Source organism: Triticum aestivum, chromosome 4B, assembly GCF_018294505.1.
Source record: "Triticum aestivum cultivar Chinese Spring chromosome 4B, IWGSC CS RefSeq v2.1, whole genome shotgun sequence".
Taxonomy (NCBI): Eukaryota; Viridiplantae; Streptophyta; class Magnoliopsida; order Poales; family Poaceae; genus Triticum; species Triticum aestivum.
The window spans coordinates 176,158,638-176,171,059 of record NC_057804.1 but is presented as its reverse complement, the minus strand read 5'-3'; positions in this window follow the sequence as shown (position 1 = coordinate 176,171,059).

The following is a 12,422-nucleotide window of genomic DNA, read 5'->3' as shown; positions in this document are numbered from 1 at the left end:
CTCGCTGTCCACATCGTCAGACAACACCTATACAAATAGTAAAAAAAATGTGGCGTCAAATTAATGGTTACAAACTAATCTCTAGCGAACATTTGGCAGTTGCCAAAAATTGGCATGAAATCAACGATTACATGTTGTGAAGTAGGATTAGGAATTTATGGCTATTTATTTATACATATCCAGAGATAATGGTTTGATTTTTAAACACATTTGTCTATGTACAGACCAATCTTGAAGAAAATAATGGCACAAACTTATGTAGGTCATTCAAAATCAATTGTCAAGCCTTGGCTAGGAATTATTAGCACGAACACTAACCCTAGTCGGATTACTAGCAGAAATCATTTCCATAGATGAAACAACTAATCACTTATCATTTGCACCATTCAAACAATCAATACACTACATGTATCTAATGAAACTTACTCAGATTTCATGGATTGGGAGAACATAACCATAGGATTTCTATTTCAAAAAGCGGGAGGCAGGAGTAACCAGAGAAACCCTAGGATCTATTTGACACATAAATGGGTATAGACGACTAACCAGTTGTCCTCGTCATCGGAGTCATCACCGGAGTGGTCGTCGGAGTCGTCACCGGAGTGGTCGTCAAAGTCGTCGTCGGGGTCATCACCAGAGTCGGTGTGGAACTCTGCCTCTGGCTGTGGAAGCTCGACACCGTCGACGATGTCAGGGTGCAGCGATAACTCACCGACGGTGACAGCAACCTCTGTCGCCATCTCCACATCGTGCTCCGATGCTTTAGTAGCATTGGCGTTGCCACGCCCTCCGATGGGGCGCTTCGGCGACATCCTCATGCACTGACGATTTTGAGGACTGAGAGCAGTGTCGAGGATGCAAGCAGAGAGAGAGGATTGTGTGTGTGGCGAGGATGGGGGTGCGGCCGCTCGGGCGCACCATTAATATGGAGTAGTGGGAGTGGTGGGAGAGAGGCGGGTGGTGGTCAAATTGATGGCTCGCCTCCCGGTGAGCCAGCGCATCGGACTGCTGGCATGCCTACCGTCGTTTCACACAGCTACTCGCACACCTCCCCATGACACTGCACAGCGAGCATGCCTCCGTCAATTCACACACCTACTCGCACGCCTCCCGGTCTGCCTGCGTGGCGGACTTCTCACATGCGTCCCGTCAACTCACGCCTGCTCGCACGACACATAGGTCACGTGGCGGCACGTATATTGTTTTTTCTATTTGGATGATTAATGCTGTCGCTTTATTGCTTAACCGAAGCATGGCACGTATCCATTGTTGGTCTAATGCTCATGGTTCGAATAAATAATCCGTTTGGGATATTGGTTCCCAATTATTAATAATCTCCCGTTTGTAATTAGATAAAGATTACATCAAAACTGGTCTCAAATTTGACAAAAAAAGTACAATGCAACTTTGTATTGGTGTCCATATGACAACACGATAAGTTTCATGAACTTCAAATAAGTTTTGGATGTACTAGAATTTAAAAATCAAGATTCTCAATGTTTGAAATTTGTTGCACGGGGAGTAAACATGCACCCAGTGAGATACATGTGTTTTTGCAACCCATTTAGGTACACTGTCACGTGTTCATGTAGCTCGAATTTGATTTTTGCACATTATACCCGTAGAAAATCAATCAATTAATGTACTAAAACATCTTAATGATCTCTGTTTTTTTTAAATTAAAACGTCCCTCCTTTGGTAACATATGTTCACCGCGGGATAATTAATTTAACATGCATCGTAGTTGCGGTGGATACGTGGTGTGTGTGTGGGTGTGGGCGTCTGGGGGGGTGGCGGGTGGCTCGCAGTACACTGCGAGTTGTGAGCCACCGTGTGGGTTGGCCGTTTTGTTAGGCAGGCCGGTGCCACATCAGAGTCGTGAATTCGTTATTTAAAACATTACACAACCCTTCCATACATACATGTTTTGGCCACATGCAGTCGATGGTTGTCCTACACGACACTCGGTACTCGCGTTTGACACTATCTGTGGGCCCGTGAGGTCGTCGTCCATCACTTTGACGAACAGCCGTCGGTGAGGTTAATTTGACCAGCAATGTAGAATCTTTTTTATTTGTGTTATGGTGGTATATAGTACGGGTCGAAGAGGTGGGATGGGACTAGCATATATACTATATGTACGCGTCCGTGAGCAAGTACACCTCACTCAGTGTCGGGACTTTTCGGTTTCCGAGGCATGTGCCACATCAAAATTGTGAAATTGGCTATTCAAACATCACACAACACCTCTTTGGGCCACATGCATACAGGCGGTGGTTATCCTAGCCAGGACACTCACATGTGACGCTTCCATCTGTGAGCCCATGAGGCCATCATCGATGCATGCATCACTTTGACCTACATCGGAGAGGTTAATTAATTTCACCATCGATGAGGATTCTTTTTAGGTTGTATTACGGTAGGAGCATATAGTATGCATCAAAGAGGGGGAAGGGGACCATCATATGTAGTATGCTTCATGAGCCTCGCTCTGTGTGGGTGCATGGTTTACGTTTTTTGAGGCATGTGGCACATCAAAGTTGTGCATTTTGGGTATTCAACATATGTTTGGCCCACATGCAAAGCGAGGGTGGTTGTCCCCTCGCACCCACTTAAGCGGTTATCAGCGATATCGATGCTTTCCATCTGTGGGCCCGCTTGGTCCATCACTATTTTTTGCCTGACAATGAGAGAGGTTAATTTGACTTAGGAGGGGATCATTTTTTTGCTTGTTATACGGTATATATATATAGGTCATGCTCTGGGATGACATGCATGATACAGTTTGAGCACACACACACGCATGTGTATGCATGAATCCCTCCCATCGAGTCAAAGTGGCTACTACAACGACACGTCATGAACTGATCTCGCTCTGTGTGGGGAGTGTACGATTTTCGACGCACACGCCACATCAATGTTGTGAAAAGGTATTCAAACATGCATGCACGCATCACTCCATACATATGCATGTAGCGGTTGTATTTGAATTGTACACTCCGTCGCTTGGTTATCGGTGACAAGCGTATATATTCGTGGGCCCGTGTGGACATCCATGATCACCTTGACCGACAACAAGATAGGTTGCCATGGTGGATTCTTCATTTGGTTCGTGTTATCGTAGTATAGGTCATGGTGAGATTCAGACCTAATTAAATTTGAGCGCATATACTATGCACGCATGCACGCATGAATCCCCGTCGTCGGCTTGAAGCATGGTGTAACATACATATGCATCGTCAACCTAACCCTCACTCAGTGTGGGGATATCTAGTTCAAAATCACGGTGCCACATCAAAGTTGTTCCATTGTGTACTCAAAACACACCTCTCCATACATATGTTTGGGCCACACACATGCAGTGGTTGTCTTCAGGGACTAGCTACTTGCGTGATTATTGGCGAGCTAGCGTATCTCCGGGGTCGCATGGACGACCATCACTTTGACCAACAACAAGCGAGAGGTTGTGAGGAAGTCCTGGATTAGGGGGTGTCCGAATGGCCGGACTATGACCTTTGGCCGGACTCCTGGACTATGAAGATACGAGATTGAAGACTTCGTCCCGTGTCCGGATGGGACTTTCCTTGGCGTGGAAGGCAAGCTTGGCGATACGGATATGTAGATCTCCTACCATTGTAACCGACTCTGTGTAACCCTAACCCTCTTCGGTGCCTATATAAACCGGAGGGTTTTAGTCCGTAGGACGAACAACAATCATACCATAGGCTAGCTTCTAGGGTTTAGCCTCTCTGATCTCGTGGTAGATCTACTCTTGTACTACCCATATCATCAATATTAATCAAGCAGGAGTAGGGTTTTACCTCCATCGAGAGGGCCTGAACCTGGGTAAAAACATCGTGCCCCTTGTCTCCTGTTACCATCTGCCTAGACGCATAGTTCGGGACCCCCTACCCGAGATCCGCCGGTTTTGACACCGACATTGGTGCTTTCATTGAGAGTTCCTCTGTGTCGTCATCTTTAGGCCCGATGGCTCCTCCGATCATCAACAATGATGCGGTCCAGGGTGAGACTTTTCTCCCCGGACAGATCTTCGTATTCGGCGGCTTTGCACTGCGGGCCAATTCGCTTGGCCATCTGGAGCAGATTGAAAGCTACGCCCCTGGCCATCAAGTAAGATTTGGAAGTTTGAACTATACGGCTGATGTCCGCGGAGACTTGATCTTCGACGGGTTCGATCCACAGCCAAGCATGCCGCACTGTCACGATGGGCATGATCTAGCTCTGCCGCCGGACAGTGCACTAGAGGCCGCACAAGTGTCCGCTCCGACCCTTAGCTCGGAGCCGACTGCGCCGATCGAGGACGGGTGGCTGGACACTGCCTCGAGGGCTGCTATCTCTACGGCGATTGAGCCGAACACCAACCCTGTCCTTTGCGAAGCTTGTGACTCCAAGGTGTCGGACTCCTCTCCGGACTCTCAACCTTCCACGCCCCTGCCTATCGAATCCGATTGGGCGCCGATCATGGAGTTCACTGCCGCGGACATCTTTCAGCACTCGCCCTTTGGCGACATCCTGAATTCGCTAAAGTCTCTCTCTTTATCAGGAGAGTCCTGGCCGGATTATGGTTAGGAAGGTTGGGATGCGGACGACGAAGAAATTCAAAGCCCACCCACCACCCACTTCCTAGCCACTGTCGATGATTTAACCGACATGCTCGACTTCGACTCCGAAGACATCGACGGTATGGACGACGATGCAGGAGACGACCAAGAACGAGCGCCTATAGGGCACTGGAAGGCCACCTCATCATATGACATATACATGGTGGACATCACAAAAGATGGGAATGGCAATGGAACAACGGAGGATGACCCCTCCAAGAAACAGCCTAAGCGTCGGTGTCAGCGGCGCCGCTCTAAACCCGCCACAGCAAAAACAGTGATTCCAGCACGAGAGACAATAACACCCCGGAAAGTGCCGAAGACAACCCCCTCCAGCAGGATTCAGCGCGGGAGGATGGAGAAGCCAGCCCTCATGAGAGAGCGGCAGACAGAGAGGTAGAGGACGATAATTACATGCCTCCCTCCGAAGACGAGGCAAGCCTCAACGACGAAGAAATTGCCGTGCCTGAGGATCCCGTCGAACAAGAGCGTTTCAAACGCAGGCTTATGGCCACGGCAAGCAGCCTCAAGAAAAAGCAGCAACAGCTTAGAGCTGACCAAGACTTGCTAGCTGACAGATGGGCTGAAGTCCTTGCGGCCGAAAAGTATGAACTCGAACGCCCCTCCAAGAGCTACCCAAAACGCAGGCTGCTACCCCGGTTAGAGGAGGAAGCACCCAAACCTACATCACCAGCGCATGATGCGGCCGACTGGCCACCTCGTGGCCGCGACAGAGAGGCCTCTCGGCCCTCCACTCAAGCCGCACCCCGGCGTCGCTCAAAAAGTACCAAGGCACGGGGAAATGCGCCAGACCTGCGAGATATATTGGAGGACAAGGCAACGCAAACAAGATCAATCTACGGATCGCGTGGGCGCCTCACTACACGTGACGATAACCGTCATGCCGGATACAACAAATCCGGCCGAGCCGAACACAGCAGACAAAGCTCATTTGAGCTACATCGTGATATAGCCCAGTACAGGGGCGCCGCACACCCACTATGCTTCACAGATGAAGTAATGGATCATCAAATCCCCGAGGGTTTCAAACCCGTAAACATCAAATCATATGATGGCACAACAGATCCTGCGGTATGGATCGAGGACTATCTCCTTCGTATCCACATGGCCCGCGGTGATGATCAACATGCTATCAAATACCTCCCTCTCAAGCTTAAAGGACCAGCTCGGCATTGGCTTAACAGCTTGCTAGCATAGTCAATTGGTTGCTAGGAGGACCTAGAATCCGCATTCCTTGACAATTTCCAGGGCACCTATGTGCGACCACCAGACACCGATGACCTAAGCCACATAATTCAGCAGCCAAATGAATCGACCAGACAATTTTGGACACGGTTCCTAACCAGGAAAAATCAAATCGTCGACTGTCCGGATGCAGAGGCCCTTGCAGCCTTCAAACATAACATCCGCAACGAGTGGCTTACCCAGCACCTAGGACAGGAAAAGCCGAAATCCATGGCAGCCCTCACAACACTCATGTCCCACTTTTGCACAGGAGAGGACATCTGGCTAGCTCGTAGTAACAACAAGACCAAGAGCCCTGGTAATTCGGATACCAAGGACAGCAACGGCAGGTCGCGTCGCAACAAGCACAAGCGCCGCATTAACGGTGATAATGCTGAGGATACGACAGTCAGTGCCGGATTCAGAGGCTCTAAACCCGGTCAGCGGAAAAAGCCATTCAAAAGAAATACTCCGGGCCCGTCCAATTTGGACCGAATACTCGATCGCTCGTGCCAGATACACGACACCCCCGAAAAACCAGCCAACCACACCAACAGGGATTGTTGGGTGTTCAAGCAGGCAGGCAAGTTAAATGCCGAAAACAATGACAAGGGGCTGCATAGACGACAACGAGGAGGACCCCAGCCGCCGAACAATAGAGGACAGAAGGGCTTCCCCCTACAAGTGCGGACGGTGAACATGATATACGCAACCCACATACCCAAAAGGGAGCGGAAGCGTGCACTAAGGGACGTATATGCGATGGAGCCAGTCGCCCCAAAGTTCAATCCGTGGTCCTCCTGCCCGATCACTTTTGATCGAAGGGACCACCCCACTAGCATCCCCCATGGCGGATTCGCCGCATTGGTTCTAGACCCAATCGTGACGGGTTTCACCTCACTAGAGTCCTGATGGACGGCGGCAGCAGCTGAACCTGCTTTATCAGGATACAGTGCGCAAAATGGGCATAGACCCCTCAAGGATTAAACCCACAAAGACGACCTTTAAAGGCGTCATACCAGGTGTAGAGGCCAACTGTACAGGCTCAGTTACACTTGAAGTGGTCTTCGGATCCCCGGATAACTTCCGAAGCGAGGAGTTAATCTTCGACATAGTCCCGTTCCGTAGCGGCTATCACGCACTGCTCGGACGAACTGCATTTGCAAAGTTCAATGCGGTGCCGCACTACGCATACCTCAAGCTCAAGATGCCAGGCCCTCGAGGAGTCATTACGGTCAACGGAAACACCGAACGCTCTCTCCGAACGGAGGAGCATACGGCGGCCCTCGCGGCGGAAGTACAAAGCAGCCTCTCAAGGCAATTCCTCGAGTTCGGCCATTAAACGTCCGGACACCGTCAAGCGCGCCCGGAGTAACCTACAACAAGACCACCTGGCACGTCCCGAGCACGCGTAGCAATGCGGCCCCAACCCCAGCCCTCGCAAAATTGCGAAACCAGTACTGCGCGTACATAATTACGCTCTGGAAATACCATGGGCATAGGGGGAGGGGCACGACCACGGAAGGCCCAGAATGCGGCTCAACTGCACCAGGGGCTGCCGATTGTGTCATTCTTTTTTCTCTTACTTTCAGGACTCCTTTCTCAAGAAGCCATGTCCGGCAGTAGAATCGCCAAACACACGATGCAACAGCCAGGGAAGCAGAAAGCTACATCGAGTGTCCAGGTGGTCTCTATAACGAGCAATATACTTGTTTCCACATATCATCCCGCAGCTTGCCCCTGGAGGGGGACAGGTCAAATAGTCCCATCTATTGCTTATCGCACTATTTATATCGTTCTGCTTTTACCGCAGCCTTTTTAAATAAACAATGCATAGCTTCTGCCTATTATTGCATTCCTTTTTTTATCTATATATGTTCACTTATGACATGTTGCACCCGTACACTTTGGTACGGCCAAATACACCAGGGGCTTAAGTACCCCAAAATATGGTGTGATAAGTCCGAACACTTTCACAAGTTCGGCACCCCGAACTTATAGCATTGTATGCATCGGCTCCGAATCATGTCTTGGGTCAATAGTTGGGTTTGCCCGGCTCCCATGTTTTGGTACCTTACGTTCCGTTATATCGGCTAAGGTAGCGCTGGGAGAACCACTGCGATTGTGCCCCGGTTGAGCTGGGTTAAGCACCTCAGTGGAGAAAGCTAAAACTGACCATCATGATAGGGCGAGAGCCGGTCGCTGTTCGAGAGGTTTTTGAGTCCCTAAAGACTTATGCCGCTTAGAGCGAGGAGTCGGCTTTGTCCGGCCCGGGCGTGGATAGCGCCCCGAACTCGGTCTTCCGAATACCAGGGGCTTCGCCGAAATTTAAAATTATAGAATTCTATGGCTAAGTGAGAGTGTTCAAGCATTATAGTCTGGTTGCCTCGTTCGTTGCATTGAGCGCCTCCCTCGAAGGACCCAAGAATGGGAAGAAGAGCGCTCAAGTTTATCCCGAACACCCCAGCACTCGTGGCATGGGGGCAGAAGCCGACGACTCGCCATCTCTCAAATTTAATAAACGGCCGCACAGAAGGTAATATTTTAAATTCACAAGCGTTGCTTAGCACATACGAACAAGTTTTTAGCGTACAGGATAACAAATGCGAGTTTACTCAAAAATTACATTTTTGGAGCATTCACCCGCTATAAGGCGGGCACCCTTCAGGACGCCCTCATAATACATCTCGGGCTTGTGATACTCCTTGCCCGGTGATGGTCTGTCCGTCACAAGCTTCTCAGCGTCCATCTTTCCCCAGTGCACTTTAGCACGGGCAAGGGCCCTACGGGCACCTTCGATGCAGACAGAGCGCTTGACGACTTCAATCCATGGACAGGCGTCCACTAGCCGCCTCACCAGCCCGAAGTAGCTCCCAGGCATGGCTTCCTTAGGCCACAACCAAACTATGAGGCCCTTCATGGCCTGTTCGGCCACCTTATGGAGCTCGACCAGCTGCTTCAGCTGGTCGCTCAAGGGCACCGGGTGACCGGCCTCAGCATACTGAGACCAGAACACCTTCTCCGTCGAACTCCCCTCCTCGGCTCGGTAGAATGCGGCAGCATTGGACACACTGCAGGGCAGATCTGCGAATGCTCCTGGAGAGCTCCGGATTCGGGTAAGTAACAGATAATTCACTTTCACGTGCTTGCTTTGCATAAAGAATGCCTTACCCGCCGCTATCTTCTTCAATGCCTCAATTTCCTGGAGGGCTTTTTGGGCTTTGGCCTTAGCGGCTTTGGCGCTCTCAAGGGCCGAGGCGAGCTCGGACTCTCGAGTCTTTGAGTCACGCTCCAAACTCTCGTGTTTTTTCACGAGAGCCTAGAGCTCTTGCCGCACCTCCGCCACCTGCGCCTCCTGCTTCTCTCGCTCGGTGCGCTCCGAGGCTGCATTGCTTTCGGCCTTGGACACCGCTTCCTTCAGGGTCGCCACCTTGTTCGTGGCCCCTACAATACTCATGTTATTCCTGTCATTTTTGGCAACCACATCTTTTATATACTTCCATAAGGTATTACTTACCTTCCCTATCCTCGAGCTGCTTTTTGGCAAGGCTGAGCTTGTTCTCGGACCGCTCGAGGCTCTGCTTCAATGCATTGACCTCCGCAGTCAGTGCGGCATAGGTCAGCAGCGCAGCCTGCATTCCCATATTGACATACCTATGTTAGACTCCTGCGTACATCTTTTAGATCCTTAGTTCGGCTTTTCTTTCCGAACACCAAACTGAGCATCAGGGGCTACTGTCTACGTGGTAACATTTTTACATATCTTAAATACTTACCTCAAAGCATGTTAGAAGGCCGGCACAGGCTTCAGTCAGCCCACTTTTGGCGGACTGAACTTTCTGGATCACCACACTCATAATAGTGCGGTGCTCCTCATCGATGGAGGCCCCGTTAAGCGCCTCCAGCAAATTATCCGGTGCCTCCGGTTGTACGGAGGTCACCGGTGTCGCAGTCTTGCCCTTCTTACGAAGGGGCCGCCTATCAGACTCTGGAACCACTAAAGGTTCCGGTGCGGAGTCTGGCCCAGGGCCGGACTTAGAGCCCTTTGGGGTTTTATCCCCCTTGCACCTGGAGTCCGGGAGGTTGCCTTGCGGCACCTCTTGGACCACCTCCTCCTGGCTGGGCCCCTTTTGGGACCCCTGTTGGGGAACGTTTCAGAAAATTAAAAATTTTCCTACGGTTTCACCAAGATCCATCTATGAGTTCATCTAAGCAACGAGTCAAGGGAGTGAGTTTGCATCTACATACCACTTGTAGATCACGTGCGGAAGCGTTCAAGGGAAGGGTGATGATGGCGTCGTACTCGACGTGATTCAGATCACCGATGACCAAGTGTCGAACGGACAGCACCTCCGCATTCAACACACGTACGGGATGGACAACGTCTCCTCCGTCTTGATCCAGCAAGGAGGAAGGAGAGGTTGAGGAAGACAGCTCCAATGGCAGCACGACGGCATGGTGTTGGTGGAGAAGCAGCACTCCGGCAGGGCTTCGCCAAGCTCGTGACGGAGGAGGAGAGGTGTTGGGGAGGGGAGGGGTTGCGCCTTGGGTTGTGTGTTGCAGCCCTCCCCTCACCCCTCTATTTATAGGGGAAGGGGCAAGGGGGGCGGCCCCTCTAGATGGGATCTAGAGGGGGGGCGGTGGCCAGGGAGGGGGGACTTGCCCCCCAAGCAAAGGGGGCGCCCCCTCTAGGGTTCCCCCCCCCAACCCTAGGCGCATGGGCCCAAGGGGGAGGGCGCACCCAGCCCTCCAGGGGCTGGTGCCCTGCCCCACGCGGCCCATGTGGCCCACCAAGAGGGGTGGCCCCTCCCGGTGGACCCCCGGAACCCCTCCGGTGGCCCCGGTACAATACCGATATGCCCCCGAAACTTTCCGGTGTCCGCATGACAACTTCCCATATATAAATCTTTACCTCCAGACCCTTCCGGAACTCCTCGTGATGTCCGGGATCTCATCCGGGACTCCGAACAACATTCAGTAATCACATACAAGTCTTCCTAATAACCCTAGCGTCACCGAACCTTAAGTGTGTAGACCCTACGGGTTCGGGAGACACGCAGACATGACCGAGACGGCTCTCCGGTCAATAACCAATAGCGGGATCTGGATACCCATGTTGGCTCCCACATGCTCCTCGATGATGTCATCAGATGAACCATGATGTCGAGGATTCAAGCAACCCCGTATACTATTCCCTTTGTCAATCGGTACGTTACAAGCCCGAGACTCGATCGTCAGTATCCCAATACCTTGTTCAGTCTCGTTACCGGCAAGTCACTTTACTCGTACCATAATGCATGATCCCGTGACCAAACACTTGGTCACTTTGAGCTCATTATGATTATGCATTACCGAGTGGGCCCAGAGATACCTCTCCGTCATACGGAGTGACAAATCCCAGTCTCGATCCGTGTCAAACCAACAGACACTTTCGGAGATACCTGTAGTGCACCTTTATAGTCACCCAGTTATGTTGTGACGTTTGGTACACCCAAAGCACTCCTACGGTATCCGGGAGTTACATGATCTCATGGTCTAAGGAAGAGATACTTGACATTGGAAAAGCTCTAGCAAAACGAACTACACGATCTTGTGCTATGCTTAGGATTGGGTCTTGTCCATCACATCATTCTCCTAATGATGTGATCCCGTTGCCAACGACATCTAATGTCCATAGTCAGGAAACCATGACTATCTGTTGACCAACGAGCTAGCCAACTAGAGGCTTACTAGGGACGTATTGTGGTCTATGTATTCACACGTGTATTACGATTTCCGGATAATACAATTATAGCATGAATAAAAGACAATTATCATGAACAAGGAAATATAATAATAATGCTTTTATTATTGCCTCTAGGGCATATTTCCAACAGTCTCCCACTTGCACTAGAGTCAATAATCTAGTTACATTGTGATGAATCGAACACCCATAGAGTTCTGGTGTTAATCATGTTTTGCTCGCGAGAGAGGTTTAGTCAGCGGATCTGCTACATTTAGATCCGTATGTACTTTGCAAATATCTATGTCTCCATCTTGAAAATTTTCACGGATGGAGTTGAAACGACGCTTGATGTGCCTAGTCTTCTTGTGAAACCTGGGCTCCTTGGCAAGGGCAATAGCTCCAGTGTTGTCACAGAAGAGTTTGATCGGCCCCGGCGCATTGGGTATGACTCCTAGGTCGGTGATGAACTCCTTCACCCAAATAGCTTCATGCACTGCCTCCGAGGCTGCCATGTACTCCGCTTCACATGTAGATCCCGCCACGACGCTCTGCTTGCAGTTGCACCAGCTTACTGCTCCACCATTCAACATATACACGTATCCAGTTTGTGACTTAGAGTCATCCAGATCTGTGTCGAAGCTAGCGTCGATGTAACCCTTTACGGCGAGCTCTTCGTCACCTCCATAAACGAGAAACATGTCCTTTGTCCTTTTCAGGTACTTCAGGATATTCTTGACCGCTGTCCAGTGTTCCTTGCCGGGATTACTTTGGTATCTTCCTACCAAACTTACGGCAAGGTTTACATCAGGTCTGGTACACAGCATGGCATA